This window comes from Vanessa cardui, chromosome 21 (genome assembly GCF_905220365.1).
Source record: "Vanessa cardui chromosome 21, ilVanCard2.1, whole genome shotgun sequence".
In the NCBI taxonomy this organism is placed as follows: domain Eukaryota; kingdom Metazoa; phylum Arthropoda; class Insecta; order Lepidoptera; family Nymphalidae; genus Vanessa; species Vanessa cardui.
This window is the reverse complement of record NC_061143.1, coordinates 2,369,851-2,382,125: the sequence shown is the minus strand read 5'-3', so window position 1 is coordinate 2,382,125 and position 12,275 is coordinate 2,369,851. Positions and strand designations below refer to the sequence as shown.

Below are 12,275 nucleotides of genomic sequence, written 5' to 3'. Positions count from 1 at the left end.
TTAATACAAATACATCCTCGGTGGTAGAGTTTTTTGAAACAACAGTAGTAGTTGGTATTATTGTGTTCCGGTTTAAAGTGTGAGTCACAGACACAAGGGACATAATATCTTAATTCCCAAGGTTGGTGACGCATTGGCGATATAAGGCCAGTGTAACTACAGACACAAGGGATATAATATCTTAGTTCCCAAGGTTGGTGGCGCATTGGCGATGTAAGGAATCGTTAATGTTTCTTACAAAACCATTGTCTAAGGGCGGTGGTGACCACTAACATAACTTATCAGGTGGTCCATATGCTGGTCCGCCAACCTATAGCATATAAAAAATGTTTAATTTGAATTTGACCTATGATAACCGTTATGTAATGATGGGATCTATACTTAAATAATTTATAAAAAAATACCGCTATTTATTTCAATTCCGCCATGAGCAACTTACCTCTTAACATCAGGTAGCCCAATTGCCTGTCCGATTACTTAATTGAAATTCAAAAATTAATATACAAACTTTGAAAACAATTTTCATTGAACAAAAAGAACTTTTCATGTTGAGTAAAAAAAATTCTGTTAAAAAGTTAATTCTAAAGTATAACTTCAGTAATTTACTTTAAAAAGTAAATAAATTATTTCGAACATTCAAAGTTTTTCTGCCGGTTTATATGAATTTGTTAATTAATTCAACTTTGGTAACTTTCATTTTTCATCGTAAGAAAATATCTCTGATGAAAGATTCCATACTAAGTGATAACAATTGACGCGACTTCTAATATTATGAAAGGGAAGAATAAGAGCCGACATTAACCGATGATTGCGGGTTCAAACTCAGGCAAGCACCACTAAATGTTCATGTGTTTGTGTTCATACTTCATCACGTGCTCGGTGGTGAAGGAAAACATAGTGAGGAAACCTTCATGTGTAATTTCATAGAAATTCTGCCACATGTGCAATCCACCAACACGCATTGGAACAGCGTGGTAGAAGATGTTCCAAACTTTCTCCTCAAAGAGAGAGTAGACCTTAGCCCAGCAGTGGGAAATTTACTGGCTGTTGTTGTTGTTGAATAGAAAAGTACGAATAACCCTGTCTGCCTGTTTGTTTCTTTTTCATGGACAAACCATTTAAGCTAATTTAATAAAATTTGGTACGAAGGTTTGGACTCCACGGAAGGAAATAGGCTATTTTTTATGCGTAACGCATATATATAACGACAAAACGCTTAAACAGATCTGAAACAGTGGGCGACAAATACAATGAAGATCCCTTCTTCACATATAATAACTTCGTAAGGTACCCAGAGATATAATTATTACGAATTGTGTTATCCTGTCTGATCTCGGTCACAAGTTATGTAGTTACACCATATCGCAAGAACTACCAACTGCATAGAAAATATTATGCATTTACAATGTGTTAATTTGCTCAAAAAAAAAAGGGCATTATTATCTCAATTAATTATTACTCGATGGTCCAACAATCTGTTCGTACGCCTCTAAACAGTAACCGCCAAAATCACCGTTTCATTAAATACCCTTTAAGGAATTTATGAACAAAGCTCTTAGTGTAAATAAAAGGTTAATATTGTATGGAGACCAAATGTCACTCAAACATCCATTCGATTATATAATAGTAATTCGCAAAAAACCGTCAATAGTTTAGGGACCGCCTAGCGATGTATAAAATCGTGGGCTCGATCTTGACCCTTTGGGCTATTTTCAAGCACAAGCTCAATTAGCGAGCTAAATGGAAATATTAATAATTCTACAAAATGTTTGATGTTAATTTCTTGTAAACAAGTCAAACTAACGGATCTATTGGCAGATTGCAATTTTCCCTTCGATTACGAGCCAAAGCATACCGAAATTAATTTCAAGTTGGTCCACAAGAGCTCACTGCCCGAGAAACCTTCCTGCCGCTTTGTCGCACTGCACAATTTGCCATTAATATTTTGCCAAACCGAACGTATTTAATAAATCTACATACGTGCATGTATGCAAAAATAGTTGTTAATATTTATAAAAAAAAAGCGTGGAAACTTGTTGCCTTCCAGGCAGTATATTACATAGATATATAATTGTATTTAACTAACATGAATGTATTTTTAAATGTTGGAAAAGAGTAACTACTGAGTTTCTTGCCCGTTCTTCTCGGTAGAATCTACCTTCCGAACCGGTGGTAGCTTCACTTTGAAATAGTTGTTAAAGGACGATACAAAAGTGCTTGTATATGCCTACTTGAATAAAGTATATTTTGATTTTAAGCTTTACGTATTTTGAATGGTTAAAAATAATTATAATAACAAATTACATATGTACAAACAAAAACCATATATGTACAGTTCAAATGAAAATTGTATTTAACGTCGCATCTTAGAAAAGATTTTCTTGACACACGCTAAGAGCATCGCGTCAACGGCGGCCATTTTGTTTAAGAAGACATCCGAAGGTCACACGTCATGTCAACGGCAGATTGATTTAATCTGTTTGTTAATAACAGTTACTGGAAGATTATTGGGGAAAAGGGTTAGTTTGAAATATTTATTAAATTCACTGTGGCTATTATCGATGTACAGTCAGGGTAAGAAAAACTTCGTCAGTTTTCAAATTCATTCATTTATCGAGTCTTAAAGTCTTAGTACCTTTTGAATCTAAACATCAAATCAATGCGACGTAATATGTCATTCTAAATCGGTAAAGCAGATTAATCGCTCATACTGAGCACACGAAAATAGATCTTAAGGTGATGAACCTTTTCTTACCCCGACTCTACATACATTTATGATAACCATGATGAATTTAAAAGAACTTCCCATGTCTTTATATTTAATAATAGCTATGCCCGTGACTATGAACGCGTCTGAATTTAACAAAAGATTATTATTGTAACCTAAGTTATTCCTTATTAGATCTATCTGCCAGTAAAGTCCCGTCAAAATCAGTCAGAATCAGAGATTATAAATTTTTGTTTTCAGTAAAAAGCGATTATACTAATATTGCAAACAGGCACTCTCAATTTATTATATATAGATTTATTTGTCCCATCTTAAATATGACACTTAAAACAGGTCAATTGAAACAAGTTTACGACTAACGTGTTCCTGTAAATAAATAGATTCGCCAGATTCATGTTTGTCTAACCTCAAAAATATGAGCACATTGATGTAAAAAAATTGCTGAAAAGAATAAAACTTTAAAGCTCTGCATGAGGCTTCCGATTTACATCTATTCAAATACGTGCCTTTATGAAAGTTTTCGTACTGTAATCTGTTTTTGTGGTTTCCCTATCTCTGTCTCTTTTTTACTCACTATCTATCTCTTTCTCTCACTTGAATCTCAATTTCTAAACATATGTATGTGTTTCCTCGAGTAGAAGAATTAAGTAGTATATTACAAATAAACATTTTAAAAAAGTCCTTATATTTTGAAATATTATGGTCCCCTCTAAATTTAAAGTCTTTATTCTTAATAAATCTGCGTATTAATTAATTTTTTGATCAGTTACAATGTATACATAAGTGTAGCGATATTAATTATGATTCGAAAGATACTTTCTAAGTACTTTACAATTGTAAACAACAAAATATAGGGTAAATTATTATCGTTAATAATTATAACACATGTGCGACATCAGATTAATCTCGTTAATAGCGAAGCCAGAGCTTTCTGACCTTGTTATCTAGTATACTTTAATCTAGAAGCCACTGGAAGCAAACACATTTCCTTATTATATATTACATATATCAAACATATTTTTTTTTCAAGAAAAGATACTATGCTTGTTGTTGCACAAGTTGCTGTAAAACTTGTGAAATGGTTACGTAATAAAAAAGATCGAAATGCGATAAGTCATAGGCAAGTTTTTTGTCATCTCTAAAACTTTTTAGATCTGTATTCAGTGAGTATTTACAGTACGTATACAGTGCGTTATTGTCATTTATTCGGAGTACTTAACAATATAAAAATTAAATTTTATTTTTCACACATTTTACAGTATTAGATACCCTGATATGTCTGCGCGAACAGCTTTAATGAATGAATACACATCTGTCAAGTTCAAACGAGACTCGGTCAGTACTTCAACACGACCCCCCCCCCCCCCACTTCCTAACCTTTCGTATCAAATGAAGAATCCTCAAGAGAAGAATACACCAGGAGGAATCATTCAATCATCAAATCATCAATCATTTTATTTTATTCTTATAAATAATTCTAGCTATTTTAGATTGCAAATAAGCAATTTTTATCTCGGATTAAAAGGGAATCTCCATGGTATAAAACAAACGCAACGCAAACGCAATAGATTTTGATGCGGTTTTTTTTAATAGATAGATTGTTCCGAGAGGAAGGTAAATGTATGGACGATATATTAAGAAATACTGTGAATTTTAGAAGTTTTTAATGTGATGTACTGAATAAACAAATTCTGTATTATATTCAGTATCATTATTGCACCCGTGCGAAGCCGGGGCGGGTCAGACTTCAGACCGCAAACACAAATTGAAATCAATGTTAACAAAATGGAAAGTGCAAAATACAGAAAATTAAACAGACAAAGAATTCATCTACGCTTTTAGTACAATTATATGACTTCTATAAAACATAAGCTCACAAATAAAAATAAACTAAATAAATAACAGTATGGAAATTTCCAACAAGGAGTTTCCTTTTTAATTACTATAGAGGTTTCCAAGCTAATTACCATTTGAATATTAATTAATTAGACGAGAATAATTCCAACCTACAAATGTAGCTATTTTTTTAATAAATAAATAAATATTGGACAATATCACATACATTTCTGTGATCCCAATGTAAGTAGTTAAAGCACTTGTGTTATGGAAAATCAGGAGTAACGACGGTACGACAAACACCCAGAGCCAAGACAACATAGAAAACTAATGAACTTTTTCTAAATCGACTCGGCCGGGAATCCAACCCGGGACCTTGGAGTGACGTACCCACGAAAACCGGCGTACCTACTCGACCATGGAGGTTATCAAACAAAAAATGAAAATTCAGTACTTGCCTTCACGATTATTCAAAACAATTTTTTTAGGAATTTCCGATCCTATTACAGGTTTGATCGTATTTTATTTCATTGTAACCTGCAAACCACTTATCTACATTTTGAACCTTATTTGAGTCATATATTTATTGACTAATATCTATATATTATTCCATTTTTCCACCAACCCGCATGGAACAGCGTGGTGATATATGTTCTAAGCCTTTTCCTAGAAGGACGAGGAGGCCTTAGCCCAGCAGTGGGAAATTCAAAGGCTGTTGATGTTGATATTATAAATTAGTTCAGTTAGATTTTAATTTGTTGTAATTGTTTTCCATTGTTTTTTTTTTCTTATACAGCCGTAGTACTTTAATTTCTCCGTCCATGTATTACAAATAAGATTAATCCTATCACTTTTAACAAATTAAAATATTATTTGTTCTACATGTTTATGTTTTCTATTAAAAGTATAACACCTCGCCTTATTGCCTTCACTGGTGACAGGAGATTGCTTTTTTGCCTAGATGACAGTCAAATAGTAGTTCGTATATTTAAGAACTTTATGATAATAATTCCTATATAAATGTATTTTTATAATCAAGGTAATTGTTCAGTATATAAGAGGATCAGTAATAAATAAAATGAATGTCTTATGTAACGTTAATTAATTTTAAGGAAAACGAACATGAATCCCCAAATAATTAATGCTCCTTTTTCTGTATCAAAAAGGACTTAGTTTCACTTACTGTCCAGCTTGTAACATCGAATTCTGAATGAATACTGCTCGCTCATTGGTCGCCTATCGCGTCATCAGCTGCCTTCGACCAATCACGATTCAGATTAAAGTCAACTTATTAAATTTGACTTTAAACAGCGTTTCATAAGCTGTAGGTTGAAATTTATAATTAGTAGGAAAACAACGTGACCCTTTTCAAGCGCTGTCATAATCAAAAGGAACAATATTTTAAAATAAACAAAATTAACTCTAAGCGTTCCAATTGCTTTGTTTATTACTTTATAGGAATTATTAAATATTTTCATTATTAAAACTTCAAGCCTCGTAAAATCTGGAGTATTAAAATTTGGAAACAGCTGTACATGTGTTTATTTATTTTATAAAATTATACAGTAGAGGGGTTAGGTTAGGTTAGGCCTATGTCCTGAAAGTTCAAGTCGGCTTCATAACAAAATTCATCAAATTCAGTTCATTGGTTTTGTCGTCATAGAGTATTAGATAGACAGAGATTGCAGCTGGTAAATGTCACACTGCTACACTAAAGCCACTTCTCCCTCATGAGGTGTTGCAACCTACATCAGCATTGCTCCAATGTGAGTAAGCTACACATGAGCCAGAAATTAATTGAAATTTCACTGATGCAGGTTTCCTAGCGATGTTTTCATAAACAGAGCACATGATAAATAATGAACAGAAATTATGCACATGAAAATTAAGTGGAGCTTGCCTAGGTTTGAACCGGTGGCATTTTCTTTGCTATAGAATTTGTAGTATTCAAATTCTGTCTGATATATATACTCCATAAGGAAGCAATATGTCAGCAAGCTATGATAGTACTAACATTCTATTTCAAATATGTATACTTCAGAAGCAATATGTTGGTAAACTGGGAAACATTTATAACGAGAATAGTTGCCCGAAATAGGAGCCCATACTATAATACTTCTAGTGTATTTATTGATAAGAAAATTGACGAAATATATATATAATAAAAATGAATTTATTTCACCATTATAACTTCTCAATAATTGAATTTCCCCCAACGTAAAACTCGAGTTAGGTTGGGGGCTGACAATAGCCCAAGGGGTCAGAGGTAAGTCCGTATACCTTACCTTTGATCTTGCCTAATCACTTTTAATATTTTTTTCAAATTTCCTTTACTACGTAATCAACAATGATTAATCTCCATTAAAAGTGTTCCTTGTGTAAGAGGTGTATTAATAAATCTTGAATTCGAGCTCTACGAAATATTTTATTAACATTGCATAAATTTTAACATAAATTAAAAACATCTCTATTTAAATTATAACGTAAAAGCACTTTTGGATAGTGATTTAACAAAATTAAATTTTATTTACTGGTTCGGAATTTAAAAGAAAAAATAAATTAAATATTTGCACTTTTTGAACAATTTAATTACATGAGTTATTTCCAGCATGATATGAACGCTTTGTAATTATCTATATGTACGACATATTAATTAAAGAAATTTTATTTATTAACATAAGAATTAATAACATTAAATGCTTCAATATATATAAATATGAAATGAAAATAGTTATTGTATAAATCTTGTGGAATGGTGGCAAAAATGCTAGCAGTATTTCTCCAAATAATCGCAAATCCGATCCTCTGGGCTAAAAACGAACCAGCCCTCTTGTCACTAGTAAGGGCAATAAGGTGAGGTGTTATACTTTATTATGTTTATATATTATATTTGTTATATTTTATTAGTAAGTAGTATGCCTGGTGTATTAATACTTTTTGAGTGTTTCTTAGTCAAGTAATAAGGTCTCAAATTCCGAGGTCAAAGTTAAGAAAAAGTTATTGAGTTCTGACGAACAATTATCAGTAACTGCGGGCTCTAGAAGTTGTTGGAAATTGTACTGCCTGACCACAGAACATACGTAAAGCCTGCGCCTAAACTTTTCCCCGTTTTGTTGATTTTATCGTCCCAGAGGATTTTGAGAGGAATGGAGTTAGAGACTCTCTTCGGGATGTTTTTAACAAAGTTGTAATAATAATAAAGTACTCAGTGGTGTCTCAGAATATATTCACAACAACATTATGTATTTTCATAGTAACATTGATCACTTTGATTAAATCTGTGATAATCATTGTATGTGCACAAGAAGTAAGGATATGCTCATAACGCCAAGTTTCAGACTTAAATCAATCGATGTAAATAAATCCTTCTTGGTGCAGGTACATACAAGCCCAAGCTTATAAAAGCGTGTTAAAAATACATTGGTAAAGAAGGCATATAAGTCAATACAAGATTGTACAGAAAAAAGCGTGGAGCTAATACCTGTTGACTTCCAAGTAGGATATATGAAAACATATATAATTGTATTGAAATAACATGCATTCGCTTTTTTAAATGTTCCAAAAAAGTAACTACTACTTCGGTTCTTCACAGTAGAATCTATAGGTCGTAGCTCCACTTAATATAGTTGTTTCAAAAATGGATTTAACAGCAAAATAAAGTATATTTTGATTTTTAAATAGTGAGTGCACCCGTGTTTACCCGTGTATAGATTAATAATATATATTTTCGCGTCATTTTGTGGGTTCCCTTGAAATTTGTCGTAACAACGCCGTCAGGATGACATCATCACTAAAATTGGATTTTAATTTATTATTTGGTAAAGCTAAATATATCTTACTTATATACATATAATAACATTGTAGTATATGTTTGTAATTTTCAAATAACCTCTCTTTACTTAATGAACATATATTTATACACGGTACATATACGAAATAATTTTTGATACACTTTTTGTCTTTCGGTATGTCTGTTTGTTTCGGCTAATCTCTGTATAGCTGGACCGATTTTGACGAGACTTTCGCTAACAGATAGCGTATGTAATAAGGAGTAACTTAGGCTTCTTTTATATGATAAAGTCTGCGAAATAACCAATAACTTTTGTTTTAAAACTCAAAGCGCCAGTCGCGGGGCACAAATAGTCTTATTAAAAAAAATGGCTAAAAGAAAGATGAATTTATTATCAGAAGTTCGTGTTTACTTGTCATATTTACACAATTTTTGTCGCTGTTTCTATTAAAACAATCAATATTAATTTAGATATATACACAACAGACTATGAGATTCACGCTTGCCATATCAATAATCAAAGCTTATATGGAATACTGCGAAGAGCAACTAATTTATTTATCAAATCAAAACAAATCAATAATTAATTAATTATTTAAGTAAACTTCACAATGAAGAGTTTTTGTAGACAATTAAATACTACCATCATTTCGGTAAGAAACTCGCATAGTTCTTTTCAAATGAACAGATATACAATGCTGTTCTTTATAATAATTAGTGTTCTAAATTTAAAAGTATTATGTACTAAAACTATAATAATATATCTTTTGTAGTTGGTTGGTCTTCCTTAATAGAGTTGCCATGTCCGAAATTTATTAGGACGATATCATTGAACTAAAAATGTAATGTATATATTGGTTTTGTAGTAAGTTAGGCATTTCATACATAAACGCATCCTTTTTTATTACTTTAGTTATTATGAGTTACTTATAATGAGTCGTATTCCCTGTTAACATTCTAACTTTGTTAAATTCGAATTATATGTTTATAAAGAGTAACTAGGTACTGAGTTTCTGGCCGGTTCTTCTCGGTAAAATCTACTTTCCGAACCGGTAGTAAAACGTAACAGCCTGTAAATTTCCCACTGCTGGGATAAGGCCTCCTCTTCAATTAAGGAGAGGGTTTGGAACGTATTCCACCACGCTGTTCCAATGCGGGTTGGTGGAATGTACATGTGGCCTAATTTCGATGAAATTAGACACATTTAAGTTTTCTCACCATGTTTTCCTTAACCGCCGAGCACGAGATGAATTATAAATACAAATTAAGCACATATATATAGTGGTGCTTGCCTGGATTTGAACCCGCAATTATCGATTAAGATGCACGCGTTCTAACCACTGGGCCATCTCAGCTCCGGTGGTAGCTTCACTTAAAATAGTTGTTAAATGACGATTCAAAAGTGCTTGTAAAAGCCTACTCGAATAAAGTTTATTTTGATTTTAATAGCTGGAATAGTTATTTTAATATGTCTGTGATATATGAAGTGTTATATCAATATATGTATATTATCGATTCACCAAGCAATAAAAAAATACCTCCAATGAGGTTTTACTATTTTTTGTAACGAATGTTCTTTTACGTGACTAAATAAAGGGAATAGGATTGTTCTCCCTCGAGGCGACCCTTCCATATCAATCTCTTCTTTTACTTACAGATTTGCATATCATTAATAATACTTATTTTTGTTGTTTCAATTCACATAACATTTTAATATCAATTTTATTTCCTGTCATTCATATATTCTCAAATGTTATTAATGTATTGAAAAAATATAATTATAAACACAGCAAGAATACTTTGGTCTAATGGGGTGCCCGAAATACAAGACCATAACAAGACTAAATAAATAAATCTCATTATAGATTTTTTTATGGAATATCTTGGCGGACGAGCATATGGGCCACCTAATGGTAGGTGGTCACCATCACCCATAGACAATGACGCAGTAAGAAATATTAACTATTCCTTACATTTTCAATGCGCCACCAACCTTGGGAACTAGTCCCTTGTGCCTGTAGTTACACTAGCTCACTCACCGTAGAATATCTGATGAGTGGGTGGTACCTACCCAGGCGGGCTTGTACAAAGCCCTACCATAAATAACATATTTATAAAAAAAAAACGTGTGAACTTAGGCTTGGGTTCCATCACAGAACACTAATTATTGTAAAGAACAGCATTATAAATCTGTTTATTTGAAAAGAGCAACTATGCGAGTTTCTTGCGGTTTATTCTCGTTGGAGGCAGCTTTCCGAAACGGTATAATTTAAATATCGACGATCTTATAATACTTCATTGTGAAGTTTACTTTAATAAAATTGATTTGATTTGATTTGATAACATATATTTTTGATTGCACGTTAAATACTGTTTGACCACTTCAAAACAGATAAGATACTAATTATTTTTTAACAGCTCAACTAATATTGATGCATTCAAATTGGTTTTTATTTAGAAATACAGACGAAGGAATTGATTTCATTGTAAGGTAAGTTAGCACTGTATACTGACTCAGTCACAATCGAAATCGTATATGCAATATATCGTATACGTATATGTATTGCTATACAGCGGTAGTTTTATGATTGTAAACTACCGCAAAATCGAATCAATTAAAAAAAGTGTTTATTTAGGTAATCATTTTTTATAAATAATTTAATCTGCATATTACGTATATCTACCAATTTGGAATGATATATTAACACCCATGATAACATAATACATATTAATTTACGTCAAATATAATTGTTATTTACATTAAAAGTATGTTTTAATGTAAGATTGACATTAATTTACAAAAGAAAACTTCAATTTTTTTAACTAATAGCCTATTTTAAAACAATATAACATTTATCCTAGGTAACTTTTTATAATGTTTTTTTTTTAATATAGTTTAAAAAAAACTTACCATAAACATCCGAAAATAATCCAATAGATTAAAAATAAATAGAACACAATCGTATCACAGTATAAAACTCCGAACTTTCAACACATTCGCGTAAAATGTCGGAAGAACGTACGTGCGACCCGCACGCTTGTCCGAAACACACTGACGATTACAGAATCAGATTCGAAAGATTCGAATCGGAAAAATTTCACGAACAAACTTTAAACAACCCTAGAACGTATTCTATATTTAAAAAAAAAGCGCGTTTACACGCCACAAATAAATAAAAACGACTAAAATTATTAAAAGTATCTCGGACGCTAAAATACTTTATCGCTGTTGATAAGATATATTTTGTAAGTCAATTATTATATTAAGTAAATTAATATATCCCAGTGATAACAGATTTTAATATAAACCACTTTATCGCTGGTCGAGTGTTAGATATGGTATTCGAAATAATTGATACGCGGATGTGATTTCTGATTGTATTGTCGCGACGTACCTACGTAATATGGCTGCGTAATGTTTACAACGAGAAAACTTTAGGTGAATATCAATTACTGATCAATGCTGTATAAATAAACATTCAGTTATCTAAATATGTTTTTAAGTATATATTTGATCTTCCTACTTTTTATGATTTCTTTTTTTTTTTAATAACTTTAATAACAAACGATAGATAAAGGATTTAAAAATAAAAAAGTGTTTTTTTATTCATTCAATTTATATACTCTATTGAAAATTTATTTACCGAGCACTAAGATGGCTCTGTAAATAAAACCCTTGAATTTTAACCGAAGGTTACGGGTTCAATTGAGGACAAACAGACTGAGTTTATCTGATGAAAAAATAGATAAGTATACATTATTGGTAAAAATACTATATATGTAGTAATGATGACCTCATTATTAGTCCATCTAGATGGACTCGATCAAATCGTTCTAATACCAATTGTATCATGGTTTGTTTTGAAAAGCGAAAGAGTCATGAAGACAGCTCGTCTCAATATGGCCACGAAGGAGAAATTA

General features: G+C 31.7%; 1 protein-coding gene across 1 annotated transcript in view; it reads right to left on the bottom strand.

The window, feature by feature from the left end:
* The window catches only part of LOC124538722 (atrial natriuretic peptide receptor 1), a 355,202-nt gene extending 343,689 nt beyond the window's left edge, over positions 1-11,513 (bottom strand). Inside the window, exon 1 of the mRNA XM_047115881.1 lies at positions 11,266-11,513. The gene's annotated coding sequence lies outside the window, so the exon portion shown is untranslated. The remainder of the gene's footprint in view (positions 1-11,265) is intronic.
* Between the last annotated feature and the right edge of the window lie 762 nt (positions 11,514-12,275).